This window comes from Hemitrygon akajei, chromosome 23 (assembly GCF_048418815.1).
Source record: "Hemitrygon akajei chromosome 23, sHemAka1.3, whole genome shotgun sequence".
Classification (NCBI taxonomy): domain Eukaryota; kingdom Metazoa; phylum Chordata; class Chondrichthyes; order Myliobatiformes; family Dasyatidae; genus Hemitrygon; species Hemitrygon akajei.
Window position 1 is genome coordinate 31,942,006 of NC_133146.1, and position 19,926 is coordinate 31,961,931.

Here is a 19,926-nt window from a genome sequence, read left to right on the forward strand (position 1 = left end):
TTCCCACAGGAGAAGTAGAGTTCAGTAAGATAATCAAAATCAATTGTATCAAGGTTTGATTGCCACTCCAAAGTGGATCAGGATGATTTCCCTGTCAAGGTGAACTTTATCAGAGTGAATGCTTTGGCCAGACTTGCTGTGGAATCTGATGTTCTCAGTTCATGTAGGTGCTTCACAGACACTTGTGCAACATCCATCTACTCTCCTAAAGCTGCTGAACGGAGATTGCAGAGCAGATGAAAGATGGACAAGGAGGAGGAGGAAGAGGTGAAAGGTTCTCAGCAGGAAGCTGCATCCACTCCAGGTACTCAGGGAGTAATTCTCATACCCGTTGCTGGTGAGCAGGTTTATGAACCCATGCGGACATCTTCTATGAAATCTGATACTTTTTGCAACATTTGAGTAGATCAAGAACAACATTTTCCATCCACGCTGAGCTGACTGGGAAATTAATTTTCATGCAATTTGTTCCTTCCACGCTGGAGATACAGATGTTCTCAACATCTCTGCTCATGAACAAGCACAATAACTTTTCCCACTTATGTGGATTTCAATGCTGTCTCTCTTGTCTAGATAATGTCATGATGCAGGACACAGGGGAGGAAGCCTCCAAGAAGACCATGACTTTGATGTAGAGTTTGGAGGCTTACGTGCCTCAATGATCCAGAGAGCTATGTTGGCTGGAGTCAGGCCCTTGTGCTTTGGCTCGAGGTAGGGTCACCCATGCCAAGTAGGTCAAAGGGTAGAGGCCAGTGGTAGTGATCCACCGGTCCTCCAGGCTCAGGGGTTCAGCTCAGGGCTAACAACCCTGAGTGGTCAAAAAACAATTGTTACAGAAACAGCAATGAAGAATCCTTCTACACAGACCTTCACTGCAGCCTTAAACACCAGCGGCATAAGGGACAGAAAGTAAGAGGAGTAGCACTAACTGGCACACTTATTTGCCAAACCATACTTGTGGAAGTTGTTTTACATTTATTCTATACAATGTGTACAAACATGCTGCTCAACACAGCATCCAATGTGAGTCACTGTCAAAGTGGTGAGCATTCCCAGCCTCACCATAATTTGCACAGGCTGTGTCAAATTCCCTGTCTCTCTCAGTCAGAATGTTATCTTATATGGGAGTTATACACTACCAGATGTATTGTCTTTCAAAGGAGACATTAATCTGAGCCCCCTCTCCATTCTCTCAGATGGGCACAGTATGAGATCCCATGCAACTGGTGCATGGTCAGTTCATGTTCCTCAAACGACATCACAAAACATTGTCATTGTTCATGAAATTCGTCGCGAGCTAATCACCTGATGCATTTTTAACAACAATAATAACTGCACTTATAAAGTACTCTTGTAGCTATAAAATGCTTTAAGACTTCCTGAAATGGGCATAATGGGCTAAATAAATATATTTTTAAAACCTGACTCATGAAAATAACTCAGTCGCAGCAAGGGAAAGCTTTATGCAACAATTTTAAGTCTCATGGTGATATTTACACTAGAAATCACGGCTGGCACTATACTCAAGAATAAAATGCATCATCAGGGCTATCAAAAATGAAGTCAAGTATGTAATGGATAATACTTCCATTTTACTGAATGATCTTTAGCCTGTGGCAAAACAGCAACTTTGGTAATAATCACTCCTGATTAACAGGACACTAAAATTCACTCTTCTATAAAGTTATAGTTTAAGAGCAAATGCTGAGGTATCATAAAATTTAGAGCATTCACAAATATCGCCTCTCATATCACAAGCCTGAAGCAGAGCAAAATGTTAAAGCTCATAATCTCCCTTACAGATACCAAGCTATGATCTGTTTGCTACTGTGCCAATTTTCAATTGGACCGACTGAGTAACTTCCAGGCTTGAAAACTCTGTGATAGAGAGTTGAATTTCTGAAGGGGGGTGTTTAGAAGTAAACTGTCGAGGGTGAAAATTTGGGTTAAATGTGGACATCAGAACAGGGGGTGAAGACCTTTTAGTGGTAAAATGTGTGACCAGATACAGGGTCAAGATCTGGGGAGCAGAGAATGGTTAAAAAAAAAGGATGGTTGAGATGTTGGGTAGTAGGACCTTATTTGTGGAACAAAATGGGGATTAAAACACTTGGATGGGATTGAAAGGATGGTTGGATCCCAGTGTGCAGAAAAGTGAGGTGGTCAAGATGGAGACCAAGTCTACTGCCCCATTGATGAACAAACTCCTACTCCTTGGTCTAAATACACCACTGTGCAGCTGTGTGTTGGACATCCTGACCAACAAACCTCAGATAGGATTCATGGCTATCATCCTCAACATGGGTGTCCTCCAGGTCTGTGTCCTGAGCCCACTGCTGTACACTCTGCTCACACATGACTGCACAGAGGACACCAGAGTAATCCCATTTGCAAGTTTGCTGATGACACAACAGTGATGGGACTCATCACCAACATGGCCTACAGAGAGGAGGTCGAGGAGCTCGAGGCCCGGTGCCCCGCAAATAACCTCTTCTTCAACGTCAACACGACAAAGGAGATGGCTATCGACTTCAGGAGAACTTGGACCACTCACACCCCCTCTTTACATTGGAGGCACAGCAGTGGAAACTGCGAGCAATTTCATACACCTGGGAGCAGACATCTCACACAACCTCTCATGGTCCCAGAGCACATCCTACAGAGTCAGCAAAGCTTTCTGAGGAGGCTGAAGAGAGCTGGACTATGCACATCTAAACTCGTGTCATCTAACTGATGTGCAAAATAGAGGATTCCAACATGCTGCATCACTGCATGATACCGAAACTGCACTGCGGCAGGCAGGAAGACTCTACCATAGGTATTCAAATCCTCCCAATGCATCACCAGCACTAGCCCACCCACCATCGAGGACATATATACAGAAAGGTGCCAGAAAAAGGCCAGTAACATCATGAAGGATCCCACCCAACCTGCTTATGGACTGCTTGCCCCACTCCCATCCGGAAGGAGGCTATGTAGTGCTTTTTTCGCGCTGCATCAGATCCGGAGTAACAATTATTTCAGTCTCCTTTACACCTGTGTACTGGAAATGACATTAAAAATCTTGAATCTTGAAAACATAAAAAAGTACCAAGATCTGCAGGAGAGCAGTGAGCCTGATAGACCGTAACCTGGCGAGGACAAAGAGGGTCAGAAGAACCTTATGGGAGCGCATGGGGTGAGGTAATTGATCAGTGCATGGATCTAAACTAGGTGGGTGGGGGAGGTCATAGAGGAGGATTAGAGAGAGGACAGGTGGAAGAAGAGGATCCAGAGAGGAATGGGTGCAGGGAGTGTTAGAATAATGATTTCAATTGATCTGTGGTGATGGTGCTGAGTGGGTGGCTGTGGTGGGAGTGTGCGGTGGAAGGATGCAGTCTGATGGAGGATTGTGACCTTGTTACTGCGGGAATACTAGAGTACATCAAGATGATAGAGAGAATAAGTCTCCTTTAAGATCAGTATGGTCACTCGTGTGTGTAACCAGTGGGAATGAGCAAGATTTTTAATGCATATTTCTCTTCAGTTCTTACTGTGGATGAAACAATGGAAGTTAAGGAAATGGGAGAGATGTGTGGTGTTGCCTTGGATCACATATGAATTAGCAGAAAGTATTAGACGCCTTAAAGGGCATTAAGTTGGATAAATCCCCAATGCCTGACCTATATTATTCTTGGACTCTGTAGGAAGCCAGAGAAGAGATTTCAGAAGCCCTTGCAGCAATTTTTGCTTCGTCTCTGTCCACAGATGAGGTTCTGGAGCACCAGTGAGTGGCTAGTGTGGTACCATTGTTTACAGAGAGAAACCAAAACATGCCAGGAAACTACGGGTTGGTGAGTCTGATATTGGTGGTGGGTAAACTGCTGTGTGGAATTCTGAGGGATGGGATCCACCAACATTTGGAGAGACAGGGTCGGATGCAGAACAGTCAGCACGGCTTTGTGCATGGGAAGTTGTGTCTGACAAGTCTCTTGGAGTTCTTTGAGGTGGTAAATGAATTGGATGTGAATATTCAAGCATGGTTAGTAAATTTGCAGATGATACTAAAATAGATGGTGATGCAGGTAGTGTAGAAGCTTATGTAAGGGGATCTTGATGAGCTCAGTATTTGTGCTGAGTATTGACAAATGGTTTTTAATTCAGCTAAATGTGAGGTATTGCATTTTGGGAGATCAAACCAGGGTAGGAGTTTTACAGTGAAGGGTAGAACTCTGGGGAAGTGTTATGGAACTGAGGGGCGAGGAGGGCAAGTGCACAGTTTACTGAAAATGGCGTCGCAGGTAGACAGGGTGTTAAACGGTCATTTGATATGTTAGCTTTCATCAGGGCATTAAGTATAGAAGCTGGGAAGTTATTGAGCAGTAATGGAAGATTTGGTGAAGCTGGACTCAAAGTATTGTGTACAGTTTTGATCACCTTATTATTGGAAAGATGATATTAAACTAGAAAGGGTGCAGACAAGTTTTGCCAGGATGTTGCCTGTGGATACAAGGTGAGACTGGACTTTATTCCCTGGCATGTGTGAGTGACCTGACAGAAGTACGTAAGGTCATGAGGCGCATTGTCCTTCTTCCAGGGAAGGGATTCTGAGATAAGAGGGCATAAGTTTAAGATCAGAGGTAAAACGTTTAAAAGGGACATAACAGGCAGCTTCTTGACATAAAGGATGGTGCATATTTGGAATGTGCTACCAGAAATAGTGGGTGAGGAAGGGACATTAACAATATTTAAAAGCTATCTAGAGAAATACATGGATCGGAGGAATTTAGAGGGTGGTCAGCCAAACGCAGATAGATGGGATTAGCTCACTGGGCAACACAGTGGGCATGGATGAGTCAATCCGAAAGGTCTGTTTCCATTCTAATCAAATCAAGTTTAATTGTCATTCAAACCATACATGGATGTAGCTGAATGAGACAGTGTTCCCTGGGACAAAGGTGCAAAAACATACACGTGCATTCAAAATAACCAGAATGGGAGAAAAGAACATAGTCACGTAAGAAAAACTGTTTTTAGTCCAAGTCCCTGAATGACAAGTCCTGCAAATTGATGGTTCCAGGAAGTCCAGTCTGTAATTCCACTGATCCACCACTGGAGGGCAGCAGTTACAGGAGAGGCCACCCCCAACTGAGCCTGGATGATGCCAGCCCGAGGACTGAGGCCTGGTCCTAGCTATAAGACCATAAGATATAGGAGCAGAATTAGGCATTCTGGCCTATCGAGTCTGCTCTGTCATTTCATCATGGCTGATCCAATTTTCCTCTCAGCCCCAATAACCTGCCTTCCCCCTGTATCCCTTCATGCCCTGACCAATCAAGAATCTATCAGCCTCTGCCTTAAATATACTTACAGACTTGGCCTCCACAGCCACCAGTGACAAAGATTCACCGCTCTCTAGCTAAAAAAACATCTCCTTTTCTCCGTTCCAAAAGGACGTCCCTCTAATCTGCAGCTGTGTCCTCTGGACTTAGAGTCTCCCAACATAGGAAGCATCCTCTCCACATCTACTTTATAATGGCATTTCACCATTTGATAGGTTTCAATGAGGTCACCCGTTAATCTTCTGAATTCTGGTGAGTAAAACCACCCCCTCTCGTCCATCTCCCTCTCCTCCCCTCCCCCGTCTCCTCCCTCCCCTCTTTCCCATCCCCCTCACCCCTCTCCCCTATGCCACTCCCCTCATCCACCTCCACCCATTCCACTCCCCCTCTGGCCGAGGTGACACTGCTGCCTTGCCTCTATATGACTATGATGGTTTCAACAAGAGGATTAAAATTAACTGGGGAGGCAGGCAAAGGGTTGAGGCTTGAAATGTTGGTGGAGAATGTTGCCTCAGGTTTAAGGTTCTGTGAAAAAACAAAGAATTGGGAAAGAAAGTTACAGAGAGGATCAAGACTTCGGAGTGGATGGATTCAGAGAAAATAGATCAATACGTGGACTGGAAGGCAAGGGTCAGAGAAAGGATCTGGATTCAAGATGTGGATTCAGAAGCAGGTCAGAGAATGGACTGAGATATTGGGATTTCATAGAGTAGTCTGGGATTATGATGGGTAGATGTGGGGTGGTCAGAGAAATGATCAAGTTCTGGTGTGTAAAGCAGATTGAGATAATTAGGTAGAACTGGTGAGAGGACTGAATCCTTTTGTGGGTTGGTTTAGAGTGGTCAAAGAAAGGATGAAGACCTCCGATTAACAACAAAACTTTGACAGGGGAGGGGTAAAAGAAGATCAATATTCCTACAGTAAAAATGTCAAATTACTAGAATACATGCATTTAAGGTGAGAGGGGAAAGGTTTAAAGGAGATGTGTGGGGTAAGTTTTTTTTTTACACAGAGAGTGGTAGGCACCTGGAATGGGCTGCCAGGGATGGTGAAAGAAGGTTTGCAGTATAAAAGGCTTTTAGATAGATACATGAAAATGTAATGAATGGAGGAATAGGGATTATGAACAGGCAGAAGAGATTTACTTTCATTTGCTATCACGTTGGGCACAGACATAGAGGGACAAAGGCTTGTTCCTGTGCTGTACTATCCTACATTCTAGAATGGTTATTTACTTACTTAGAGAGCAACAAGCCGCACAGCCCAGCACCTCGCCTATTTAACCCTAGGCTAATGACAGGATAATTTACAATGTGAGAGGAAACTGGAGCACCTGGAGGAAACCCATGCATTCATGGGGAGGAATGCACAAACTCGTTACAGACAGCATCGGAATTGTACTCCAAACTCCCACGTCCCAAACTGTAATTGTGTCACGCTAACTGCTAAGCCACTGCAGCTACCATGTTTGAGGGGATGGAATTGGAGACAAGATTGGTTCACTATTGCCACAAGGGTCTAAGGTGCAATGAAAAATTTGCTGTGCAGGCTATCCATACAGATTGTTTCATTCCAACTGTGTAAAGAGGTAGGACTAGGGAAAACAATAAAAGACAAAGAAGGAAGTATTACTGTTTCAGAGAAAGTGTGGTGCAAAAAGCTATTAAGGTACAAAGCCACAATGAGGTAGACTCTGAAATCAAGAGTTCGTCTTGTGCTAGGGGACTACTCAATATTCTTTAAACAGCAGGATAGAAGCTACCCTTTAGCCTGGTGGTACATGCTTTCCAGCTTTTGTATCTTCTGTCCAGGAAGAAGAGAGATTGTCTGGGGTTGGTGGGGGCTTTGATTTTCTTACCAGGGCAGCATAAAGTGTAGACAGAGTTCACAGAGAGGAGGCTGGTTTCCATGATGTGCGGAGCTATATCCACAACTCTACAGTTAGTTGTGGTGTCGGGCTGTTGCCATACCAACCCATGATGTATCTGGATAAGATGTTTTCCATGGTGTATCAGTAAAATCTGGTGAGGGTCAAATTTCTTCAGCGTCCTAAGAATCTAGAGGGACTGGTGGGCTTTCTTGGCCATAACATTTACAGGAATGGCTATTGGAGATGTTCACTGATCTTTCAAACCTCTCAATGTTGCACAGAGCGACTGAGGAGAACCCAAGTGCAAGACACAGGCACGGAGATTGACTTGGGGATGCTGGCGCAGACGTGAACGTTGAACAGCAAACAGGACGAATCTTGACATGGAGCTCTCATACAGAGTCTTGACATGGAGACGGGGTTTTCATGGAATATCTTGAAACTGGAGCTGAACTTAGAACTAACAGTTCTAATCAGTCAGGAAATGAAGTTAATACACAGGAATAGACCAACGAACTGGCAACCAGTGGTTGTGACGCCGGGGTTCTTACTCTGCAGTTCTTGATGGAGATCAGGTGTGCTGTCATCAAGCACATTAGCAGTAAATGGGAAACTAATGATTGGAATCAAGGCATAATCAAAGGAGATTAGAGGCAAAATAGGGGATTAACAATCAGGACCATGACATTCAATCCCAATGCCATTGATGTTAACAGGAGATGTGCACCGTCCTCACCCTCCTGAAGTCAATATTTAGCTCTTTTGTTTTCCTGACTTTGAGAGAAAGGTTGTTGTCATGACACCACGTTACTAGGCTCCCTATCTCTTTCCTACTACAGTGGTATGATCTTCAAATTTGTAGATGGCGTCAGAGCAGAATCCCACCACACAGTATAGGGAGTAGACTAGGGGGACTGAGGACACAGCCTTGTGGGACACTAGTCTTGCAGATAATTATGGTGAAGGTGTTGCTCTCTGTCTGTTGCTCAGGGAGTCAAGAATCCAGTTGCAAAGGAAGATGTTGAGTTGAAGTTTAGGAGTTTGCTTGGAATTAGAGTATTGAAGGTGGGAGCTGTAGTCAATAAACACTAGTTTAATTTAGATGTCTTTGTTGTTCAGATGCTCCCGGTATGACTGTAGCACCAGGTAATGGTGTCTACCACAGACTTGTTTCGGTGGCAAGCAAACTGCAGTGGGTTGAGCTTGTCTGGGAAGCTGGAGCTGATGTGTGCCAAGACCACCCTCTCAAAGCACTTCATGATTGTGGGTGTCAGAGCCACCGCATGGAAGTCACTAAGGAACATTAGCTTATTTTTCTTAGGTTCTGGCATGATAGTGGTCTTATTGAAGCAGGAGAAGCTGAAAAGGTCTAGAAATACCCCGCTGGCTGATCTGAGCAGCATCTAAGGCAGAGGTGTCGAACTCAATTGCACATGGGGCCAAAACTCAAAGCACACTTTAGGTCGCGGGCCGAACAGGATAAACATTTATTGAACACACTAAAACTAAACATTTTTTGAACATAAATATGAATAAAAACAGACAGGAATATTATTCCAGAAAAAATAAACTAAAACTTTAAATAACTTAAATATTTTGCTCTCCATAAAAATATCTCCTGTCAGTATTATACAAGTTAGAAATATGAGCATGCTGCAAAGAAACCCTGAAAATATAAATAAAATTTGTGCTTTTCAGCAAAAGTTAAAACAACAACAAATCAAAACACTCAGTTTTCTTTGCTCTTATGCCGTTTTGTCAGAGCTGGATGCTTGGCATCTTTTCTTGGCAATAAGTTCGTTTAAGTTTGGTGTAAGGTTCTGTGTTGTGGAGATTCTCAGGATGGACTGCAGGTGTTCATCAGTGTGACGACTCCTGTGTGATGTTTTGTTAATCTTCATCACTGAGAAAAGCTTCTCACACAGATATGTGCTACCAAACATGCACAAGGTTTGAGACGCATGTAGACGGAGCTGAGGCATTGCTTCAGGAATGGAGCGAATAAACTGTACGGGCCCTGCAGTGTCGTACTTTGCCTTTAGTGTCCCATTACACTGCAGCTCTATCAGCTCCATCTGAATCTGTACAGGTGCAGTTTCCACGTCGACGGCAAATGGGTTGCGAAGCAGCTCAAAATTAATTTTTTGTGCTTCAAAGTCACCAAAGCGCCGTGCGAACTCAGTGCGAAGTGCGCTCAGTTTATCAGCAAAGTGCGCATTTGGGAACATCATTGCGCTGACCTGGTTCAACATTACTTGGCAACAGGGAAAATGAGGCAAGTTGCACTGGTGCATTTGTGTCTCCCATAAGAGCAGCTTCACTTGAAATGCCTTCACTGCATCATACATGTCAGTGATCATGCGGTCACGTCCCTGGAGCTGAAGGTTTAAGACGCTGAGATGTGTTGTTATGTCAGCCAGAAACGCCAACTCACATTTCCACTTTTCATCCCGCAAAACTGTGGAGTCTTTTCCTTTACTGTCCATGAACTGACAGATTTCCTTGTTGAGCTTAAAAACTCTATTGAGAACTTTTCCCTGACTCAGCCAACGCACCTCTGTATGATAAGGAATGTCGGCAAACTCTGAATCTATTTCCCGCATAAAAGACTGAAATTGCCGGTGATTTAAACCTTTAGCTCGGATAAAGTTTACGGCTTGTGTTACAGTGCTCATTACATGTTCCATCTTTAGGACTTTACCACACAGCGTTTCTTGGTGTATGATGCAGTGATATGTTGTTAACTCACCAGTACAGTTCTCCTCCTGCATCTTTACCCACATCCTTCCCACTAGTCCACTTTTTTCACCGCACATCGCCGGTGCTCCATCTGTTGTAAGTCCAATAAGTTTGTCCCAGGGCAATTTCATGTCGGTTACACTTTGACATACATTTTCAAAAATGTCTTTTCCTGTCGTTGTCCCGTGCATCGATTTAACGTTCAATATTTCCTCTGTAACGCACAAATTGGAGTCCACTCCTCGGATGAAGATAGCCAGCTGTGCAGTGTCCGTCATATCAGCACTTTCATCCACAGCAATCGAGTATGCAATAAATGGGTTGCTTCTTTCAATCAACTGTGTTCTTAAATCAGTGGCTATCTCACAAACTATACTCAGCAACCCATCGGTTTTGAAAGGCTCTTTTTTCAGAATCAACTTTTCTCTTCGCCATTGTTAGGGGTTAGCTTTGACTTCAGAATAGCGTTGTATACAGCAACAGACGCTTGACGCGGGAATGTTCCCGGGTAGCCTATCGGCAGCTGTTGCGCTGCATTATGGGATCTGTAGTTTGTGTGTTATCAGCGCTTCATATCACCGGGCCATTAATAATTAAAATAATAGATCTATCTAAAATGATCTCGCGGGCTGGATATAATTGTACGCCGGGCCGGATATGGCCCGCGGGCCTTGTGTTTGACACATATGATCTAAGGATATGGCCAGGGACACCATCCAAACTAGATGCGTTCTACGGATTCAGTCTCCAGAAGACTGATCTGATATCTGCAATGGCAACTGTGTTTCACTTGCACTGTTGGCTGTCAGGGTGGTTCGTGACATTCCAACCTTTTTCTGTTCAAAATGTGGCGATGAATGTGTGTGGCTTATCAGGAAGGAGAGCACGGCTGTCATTGATGCTGCCCAACTTCGTTTTGTAGCCTGTAATAACATGTAAGCCCTGCTACAAATGGTGGTTGGTCTGGGACTCAATTTTGGACTGGTATTATCTCTTGGCATCCTGGCTGGCTTTCTGAATCTTGACTTTTTTTGTGAAGGTCAGGGTTACCTGATCTGAATGCTGCATAAGGGAGTGCACTTCCTAGTTCATCTGCAGAACCTACTCTCTCCTTGGCGTTATGGGGGCAGCAAAGAAAAGAACCGTCAGGACCATCACAGAGGCTGCTGAGTGAGACCTCAGACACTTATGAATCAAGAGGTGTGACCCATGGACTAACGCTGCTGGGACACAAGCCAGGGCCTGGTCAACCCTCGATGGATCATCTGGGTGAGAATGTCTGATGTTGAAAGACCTGAAGCATCCAATAACCCCAGATGACAGTACATCACTAGGATGTATCTCAGCATCACAAAGTAGAATGTCAGGCGAATGACTGAAAATGGTTAATGTTTTTGATGACATGGTTTATTCACACGTTGCATGTTGGTTGTTGGTTTCAGTGCAAAACAGGTCCTTACCTCAATGGAAACAATGAAGTTCACCAATGCCTTTGATGAATTACAAGGCAGAAAGTTTAACTCATGGCATAGATGGCAAGATATAATTACAGTAGCTTTGTTCCTGCTGTTTGCAAGTCAGAGGTTCATCATCATTAGGGCTCACAATCTGCTCAAACAGTAAATCACCAGCACTTTCCCAACACAATAATTTAGAACATCAGAGCACAGTACAAGTCCTTTGATCCACAACACTACGCCAAACTTTTAACCTACTCTTCCCTCCTATATACTCCTCCATTTTCCTATCATACATATAGTCTTCTAAGAGTTTCTTAAATGTCCCTAATGTATCTGCCTCTACCACCACCCTTGACAGCACATTCCACACACCCACCACACTATGTGTAAACAAAAACTTACCTGATATCTCCTCTATACTTTTCTCCACTCACCTTAAAATTATGCGGTTTTCTCTAGGTGCTCTGCTTTCCTTCCACAGCCCAAAGACGTACTGGTTAGTGGGTTAATTGGTTATTGTAATTAATTGGTGATCAGGCAAGGGTTAAATTAGGGGTTGCTGGGGGGCCGTTAGGGCCTATTCCATGCTGTACCTCAATGAAATAAATAAATATAAGCATGCCATAGTCTTTCTTCATCATCCCATCTAACTGTTTCACCACTTTCAGGGAACTCTGTACTTGAAGCCCTTGGTCCCTCTCTTCTATAATAGTTCCCAGAACTTGTCATTTATTGCATAAGTACTGCCCCAGTTTAATTTTCCAAAATGCATTACTTCACATGTATGAGTTAAATCCTACCTGCCATTCTTATGCCCACATTCCTAGTTGAACTAGATCCTGTTACATCCTTAAATAACCTTCTTCAATGGCCACCACTACACAAAATATGTTGGTGTGATGTTATACCACCAACATTCTCATTAATATATATGACCAACAACGAGGCATCAATCCCTATGGCACACTACTGGTCACAGGCCTCCAATCTGAAAAACCAGATACTACAGAATCTGTAACATCTCTCCTCTATTTAATCTGTCAAGTACCATCAGAATTGCACTAAGTTTCCCGTCACTTCTTCTAAACTGCTGTGAATTTGGTCTCATCAACTTGATATCTCAGTGCTGCATCCCAAAAATCAATCTAGTAAATCTTCTTCCATGCCAAGAACACTCTTCCTCAGATTAGGAGACCAAGACTGTACATAAAACTATAGATAAGGTCTCACTGCCACAGCAAAGCATCAGTGTTTACAAATGCAACGAGGCATTGTTGCTCATTTCTGTCCCTCCTGTACTTCGGTTCAACAGAATAGGTGTCTGAGTCACTTCAGGCAGTTAACTTAAATGACTTTAAAAGATATGCTGTTGAATCAAGTATTCAACCAGCTGCATTGATGGGAACTGATGTTAATTATAGTTTAGATTTGGAAAAGACGGGCAGTTCATTTTGAGCAATCAGTGGCTTTTTCATGGTAACTTCTTGTTCTTTTTATAATGATTTCAATATGTCTAGCTACCCTGGTGAGATCTGAACTCACTCACTGTAGTTGTCCAGGAATTCAGCATTACACCACTATTGCCAGACTCAAACAACGGTCACCTTAACCATTCCGAAACATCTCATCCCGCCACTCAATGACAACAGATAAATAATATCCACAACTATGGTCAGCGCCTTCAAGGTACAGTTCCAGCATAACGTGCAAACAAAGCTTCACAAAATGTGGAAGTTAAGATGCTTGGCCTTTTAATGCTTACAACCACTGTCACAACAGAAGGTAGTTCTAGATTAGAAATCTCCAGGTCACTATCATCTTGATGACAAGTTGCTGACAAATTGGAACATTTAAAACTGCAAGGTCCTCCTAGTGTCAGCACAATGCTACCCTTCATTGATTGGTCAACCTGCCATTTATAACTTTATCAACTGGGCCTTGAATCTCCTTTACAGAATACCAGATGGCAATGACCTTCACAGCAGAAGCACACAAAAAAGAAGGCATGCTTGACAGTTTAAACCTTGATGCTACTCATGTACAGATTAAGAAAATAACCATTGATGGTGGTGTGTACTATACAGGTACCTAACCAGTCTCAGTAGTTGGCACAGATATTTCTATAGCTGCCAAATTATTAGTGTCAATCTGAGGTTTAGGGTAACCATGCCAGTTCCTAAGTAAAGAATGCTGATAAGAAAATACTTATCTCCATCTCATGCTCATCAGTTGAACTCAGGAGGCCAGTGAAATGGTGTGCCAGAGACTTACATCAGCCAACAACATGGGTGGTAGAAAGTGACAATGAGAGATGTAGTCCTGACGAAGGGTCTCAGCCCAAAATGTCAACTGTTTACACCTTTCCATAGATGCTGCCTGACTTGCTGAATTCCTTCAGCATTTTGTGTGTGTTGCTTTGAATTTTCAGTATCTGCAGATTTTCTCTTGTTTATGAGGGATTAATTTTCCTTTATGGCTTCCAATTGGCCACTTGTGGACAGTGTGGAATTTGCAAGGATCCCACCAGTTGTACTTTGAATTGCCTTTAACTCTGTGAGGCTAGTTTTTGTTCAATAACTTGGGCAAGTTTCAACTACTTACTGGATCTCTATCTTGTTCATTGCACTAGTGTGATCCCTAGAGGGTGATAGAGTGAGATTATACTTCAGGGGAGTTCAGCTTTGCTGGGTAGCTGAGAGGAACAAAACTGTGCATTCTGTTCAGTTTCCTCTCTCAACTTCATACAGGTATCAAAATGGATATATCCTGCACTGGCATTTCCATCAACAGAGAATGTCACACGTTGAGCTCAAAGAGACCGAGAAAAGGGAAAAGCCTTATTGTAGAAGTACAACTGGGGAAGTCTAGGAGCAGAAAGTTTCTCATTGCAAGGTGTAGACATTAAAGCCATGTCCATTTCTAAATTCAAATCTTTGACAAGAAGTGGGGCCTGGTGTGGCAATCAGTTAGCTAGGCAAAGACTTGAACCACAGAACATCCTCACCACCTCACTCATCTTTGCCCAGATTTTTTTTGAATATGGAAGTTGTTGGCAAGACCAACACTTATTACCCATCTTTAATTGTCCTTGAAGGGATGGTGGCCAGCTAAATTTTTGAAGTATTAGGCGTCTGGTGAACATCCTCCTCAGCGTGTTAACAGTTTTAGGATTTAGACTCAGCAATGGAAAAAATGACCAATATACAGCATTTCCAGTTAAGGATGGTATGTGTGACTCACAGATGGTTGTGTTGCACAGTGCCTCTAGCCTTTGTCCTTCACATTGACAAAGGTTGTTGGCTTGGGAGATGATGTCAAACTAGCCCAAGTGAGTAACTACATTGCACTGCGTAGATGCAACACCCTATATCTGTACAATTTTGGAATGGTTGCCAGTCAATTGGGCTGCTTTACCCTGTGTGGTGTTGAGTTTCCTGATTATTGGACATGCATGGCAATTGGAAAGCATTCTACTACGCTACTGAGTTACGCTTAGAAGACAGGAGATGAGTCATTTGCCACAGGCGGTACATACTGCAGCATGAAAAAAAAACCTGGAGCATTAAATAAAAACAAATTATTGGAGGAATTCAGTGAGTCAGGCAGCATCTGAGGAGGCAGGGAGATAGTCAGCGTTTCTCATCAGGGCTGAGACCATGGAAGGATGATGAACAGATGGAACAAGTTCAGATAGGGGAAAGGAGAATGAGTTATGTTAAGTGCATGGGTGACGGGTGGGGTCAGGGTAGGTGGAATGTTTGAAAAGAGGCAGTTGATGGAGGCTGGGTGGACGAGAGTGAGAAAGGAAGGAATATGGGGGATGTGGATTATTTGAGATTCAATGTTCATGCATTGGGTTGTAGACTACCAGGACAGAACGTGAGATGTTGTTCTAGTTTTCATTGGCCTCACAATTCCCGGCAGTGAAGCAGACAGAAATCAGTATGGGAATGGGAAGGGGAGTTGAAAAGGCTTGCAATTGGGAGCTCAGGATGACTGCTGTTGACAGTGAATTCCCAGTCTTTGCTATGCTCTTGTAGTAATAGGATTTATAAATATCAAATATTGGTGTTTAAACACTCATGTTGGAGATGATTATTGCTTAGCCCTTCTGTAGCGCAAATGTTACTTGAACTCAGTCCCCTGCCTCATTGTTCTCTAGATTTTGCTGCATGCTGGTTTGGAGTGGTTCAAATTCTGAGGAGATATGGATGAAATAGGACGTTGTGTCATCATCAACAAACACCATTATTTCTGACCTTCCAAGAAGAGGCCATTGATGAAGCATAAACATAGCACATTACAGCACAGTACAGGCCTTTATCAATCTAACCCTTCCCTCCTACATAACCCTACATTTTCTATCATCCAAGTGCCTATCAAAGAATTTCTTAAATGTCTCTAATGTGTCTGCCTGTACCACCACCCCTGGAAGGGCACTCTACACACTCATTGTTTTCTATGAGAAAACCTACCTTTGACATTCCCTCTATACTTTCCTCCAATCACCTTAAAATTATGCCCCCCAGTATTAGCCATTTTTTTGACTGGGAAAAAGTTTCTGGCTATCCATTCTATCTATGCCCCTTATCATCCTGTACACCTCTATCAAATCATCTCTCAACCTCCTTTGCTGCAAAAGGAAAAGCCCTAGCTCGCTCAACCCATCCACATCTAGTGGATGCCCTCTAGTCCAGGCGGCATCCTGGTAAATCTTCACTGCACCCTCTGTAAAGTACCCACATTCTTCCTTCAATGAAGTGACTAGAGCTGAACAAAATTCTGCAAGTGTGCTCTAACCAGGGTTTTATAGAGCTGCAATGTTACTTCATGGCTCCTAAACTCAATCCCCTGTTTAATGAAGGTCAACACACCATATGCCTTCTTAACAACCCTAAAGACCAGTGCAACAACACTGAGCAATCTATAGACATCATCCCTCTGTTCCTCCACACTGCTGAGGATCTTACAATTAACCCTGTATTCTGCCTTCAAATTTGACCTTCCTAAATGAATTACTGCATACTTTTCTGTCAGGAATGGCACGAAAAAGGGGGAGCCTTCTATGTGGTCCAGCAGAAAGTCAGACAGAGCATTGGATTCCAAACATCCATGGTACTGAAATAATTTTTAAAATACTTTAACAAGGCATCCTAATGATTATTTTAAGACTTAATTTTTGGCAGTTTATAATCATGAACCTCAATAATTTGAAAAATAAAGTTATATTAAATCCGTTGTCCCAAATTAGCAATATAATTTATTTAATATATAGATGTAAGGCCCAGGGACAATGATTTGTCAAGGATAAAGCTGAAAAGGTCAGAAGTGATCTTGATGAATATCAGAGTTTATTATGGTTTAAATTATAATCAAGGACTTTCTGAGACTTTCAGCTTTAAATCCCTGGCTCCAAATGATAAAACATCTGTGCCCTATTCCTGGCTGCAAGGACACATTGTGCTTTTAAAAGATTACATTGCAAGATGATTAGATGATTAAACAATGGACAGGTTCCAACACTGTTGCCTTATTGAAAAAAACAACTATAAGTTATAGGCTCATACAGTTACAGTTTTTAATGTTCAGTAGAATTCACAGTGATGTTGTCATTAATATATACTATTATTAGCTAGAAGAAAGTAAATGAATAGACTATTTCACACAGAGAATGGTGACAGTTCAGAACTGGCTGCCTAAAGAAAGGTCAGAGGGTAATAGCATGAGCAAGTGTAAGAGATAATTAAACTGACCTTCTGCTGAACATTAAGGTGAAGGTTCCCTTTTGTTATTTTAAATGTGGAAGGTGATCTCTTCATCCCTCTAGCGTGACCAGCAGCAGCAGAGAGAGCAAATGAAAGAAGGGGAGACATGTCTGGGGGCAGGAGGGCCTACTCTCTGTGTGAGCCTTCCAGAAGTAATAACCTCATCCCTGTCAATCTGAAGAGCCCCTGGCCAAATCTTCTGTGAGCCATTTCTTCACTACCACCCTCTGCTTCAGGTCAATTTGCCTAGAGGCTTGCTAGTGGATGCTTAAGATCTGTTATTTCGGGAAGAGGCAGAGAGAAGTTTTCATAAGCACCTTGCAATGAGTCATGGGAATATCTACCAAGGTGTCTGTGTAACCTGTGACATGCATGTGAGTGAGTTTGGAATGTGTCTAAGTGTGCGGTGGTGCAAGTACTGCTGGAGGGAGATGATTGAGGGAAGTAGTACATTGATATGAATAGGTGATAGTGGTGTGCTGTAATGTCTGTGAGTGTAGTGCTATCGTTGATAGATGGATTTGTTAACGTGTTCATTGACCCATTTGTGAGATTGTTAACCTTTTCTGGAACCTGCGCTGGGGCTTTGCTCCTGGTGGTGACAACCTTGGCAACTCTGTATGGTTTCTCGTGCCTCTGTTTTCATCAGAGTCCATGACTGTCTTCATCTCTTCACACAAGATGTTGGGTTATGATTGGCAGTTTCAGGGTTAGCACTCTCACTTGCAATTTCCAAACCTTTGTAAAAGCATTTAAGAGTAGACTAGGTACTTGATGGTCACCTTTGCTGCTAACTCCCAAATTCACTTGGGCCATTTTGAATGCCTTTTCCATTTTCTGTAACTTTCTGCCTCCACTTCAAGGAACAAACTATCTTCTGACATTTACTATAAACCCATTGGCTCCCACAGTTATCTCGATTACTCCTCCTCCCATCCAGTCTCATTTAATTACTAGGGTCAGGTACCTGCTGCTGCATTAATGGTATCCCCCCAAAACCCTCATTTATATTGATATTTTCCACTTTTCTGAAATGCCATATCACATTTTTTATTATTTTATGTGATAAAATGCCCTCCATTTACCTATCCAAGAGATGCTTCAACATCCCTCAAGTATCTGCTTCTACCACCACTATGGTAGGGTGTTCCATGGATTTAACACTCTCTGTGTAAACACTTTCCTCTGACTCCCCCCTCTACACATTATCTGGAAACCTTCTGTATTTTGGGAATATTTTGCATTAATTCCACAGAAGTTACTGTTGCTACCTGCTGCACTGTCTTTGTGAATTGAAAGAACGTTTGAAATTGCAGATCTGTTTGTAGACGCGATACAACAACCTGGGCATGGATGGGGAATCGAAATTCCTATGGCCAGCTGGTGCTCAAGCAATCTGTAGTTAAGCAAGTAGACCAGACACACTGACCAGCTGTAGTCTGGGATAAGCAGATACTATAGAATCTGCATATGTGTTCCCATGCCAGTTGGATCTGGCATTGGTCTGGAAAACCGATTCATTTGAATAGGAATTCCTTTATTGGACATTGTGTAACAAAGGAAAGTTCAGTTATTTACTTTTACTTAAGCTATTTTAATTAAATTATTTTTAAAAATTTAAGTTTAACCTTTTTGAAAAAGATTGATAACGTCAGCCTGAAAAGTCGACTGTTTATTCTTCTCCATTATCATTGTCTGAGCTGCTCCAGTAGTTACGTTTGTCCTCTGGATTTCCAGAATCTGCAGAATCTCTTGTGTTTATTGATAGGATTTTAGATATCTTAGGATTTCAGAGATATTTGAAATTGCTTTTCAAAGCCTCACAAACTTTGACAGCAGCCTTGCCCCAGTTAAAGGCTATCAGGGGCTTCCAAAGGGTAGGGCCCAGGCTATACATTGCTCAGTCACTCTGAGGCCTCACTGAAACTCGCTACCTGCCACAGGTTAGCGAAGGCCTATTTAATTGGATCCATGTATTCTTAGGAGAACTCAGGGTGTGGGGTTGGGGGAAGGAGAAGGTGCAACTGCAAGTTGAAGCAGGAAAAAGAAGGGACAACGTGGCCTTGCTGTGAAACTCACCACAGTGTGGAATGTTTTACCAGGACCAACAAGTCAATTCTGTGTCTCATAATGGGATAACCAACTTACATGGCCCTGCTCAGACTGGGTGAGCCATTACTCCAAACTTAGTAGTGGCGCATGTACTCTCTCCATCACTACCCCGTGTCATGAACAGGATGATGGAGGAAAACAGCAGGTCAAGCAGCATCCATGGAGCGAAATGAACAGTCAACGTTTCAGGCCGACACCCTTCATCAATCCTTAAGAATAGGTCGTCCTTCATTTCATTAACATGCAGGTGAAGTTAGAGAGGAGGAACTAAGAAATCCAGGTGAGTCCACAGTATCTCGGCAGCTGTAATCAGACTCTCCCTCCATGTTCAATATGAATAATGAGAACCATATGGCTGGTGTGGCAAAGTGGGCCAAGTTTGCCACCAGCGGAGATGTCATCTCATTAGTTGTGACAGGCTTCAGAACGTATACCAGCAATGCACAATATAAAGTCAATATACTCTAAATTCATGTGTCTCTGAGTGATCAATCTATGTTCTACTTGCCCTGAAAGGACAAGCATAAAACATCAGTCTGGTTATAGGAATCACATGAATTTGTGAAACAGCAAGACGAGAGGACACAGCCTCAGAATACAGTGGCATCCTTTTAGAATGGAGATGGGGAGAAATTTCTTTAGCCAGAAATTTGTAAATC

General features: G+C 42.8%; 1 protein-coding gene across 7 annotated transcripts in view; it reads right to left on the bottom strand.

The window, feature by feature from the left end:
* LOC140715310 (cGMP-dependent protein kinase 1) overlaps positions 1-19,926 on the bottom strand; it is a 779,820-nt gene that overhangs the window by 51,607 nt on the left and 708,287 nt on the right. The window lies entirely within an intron of this gene.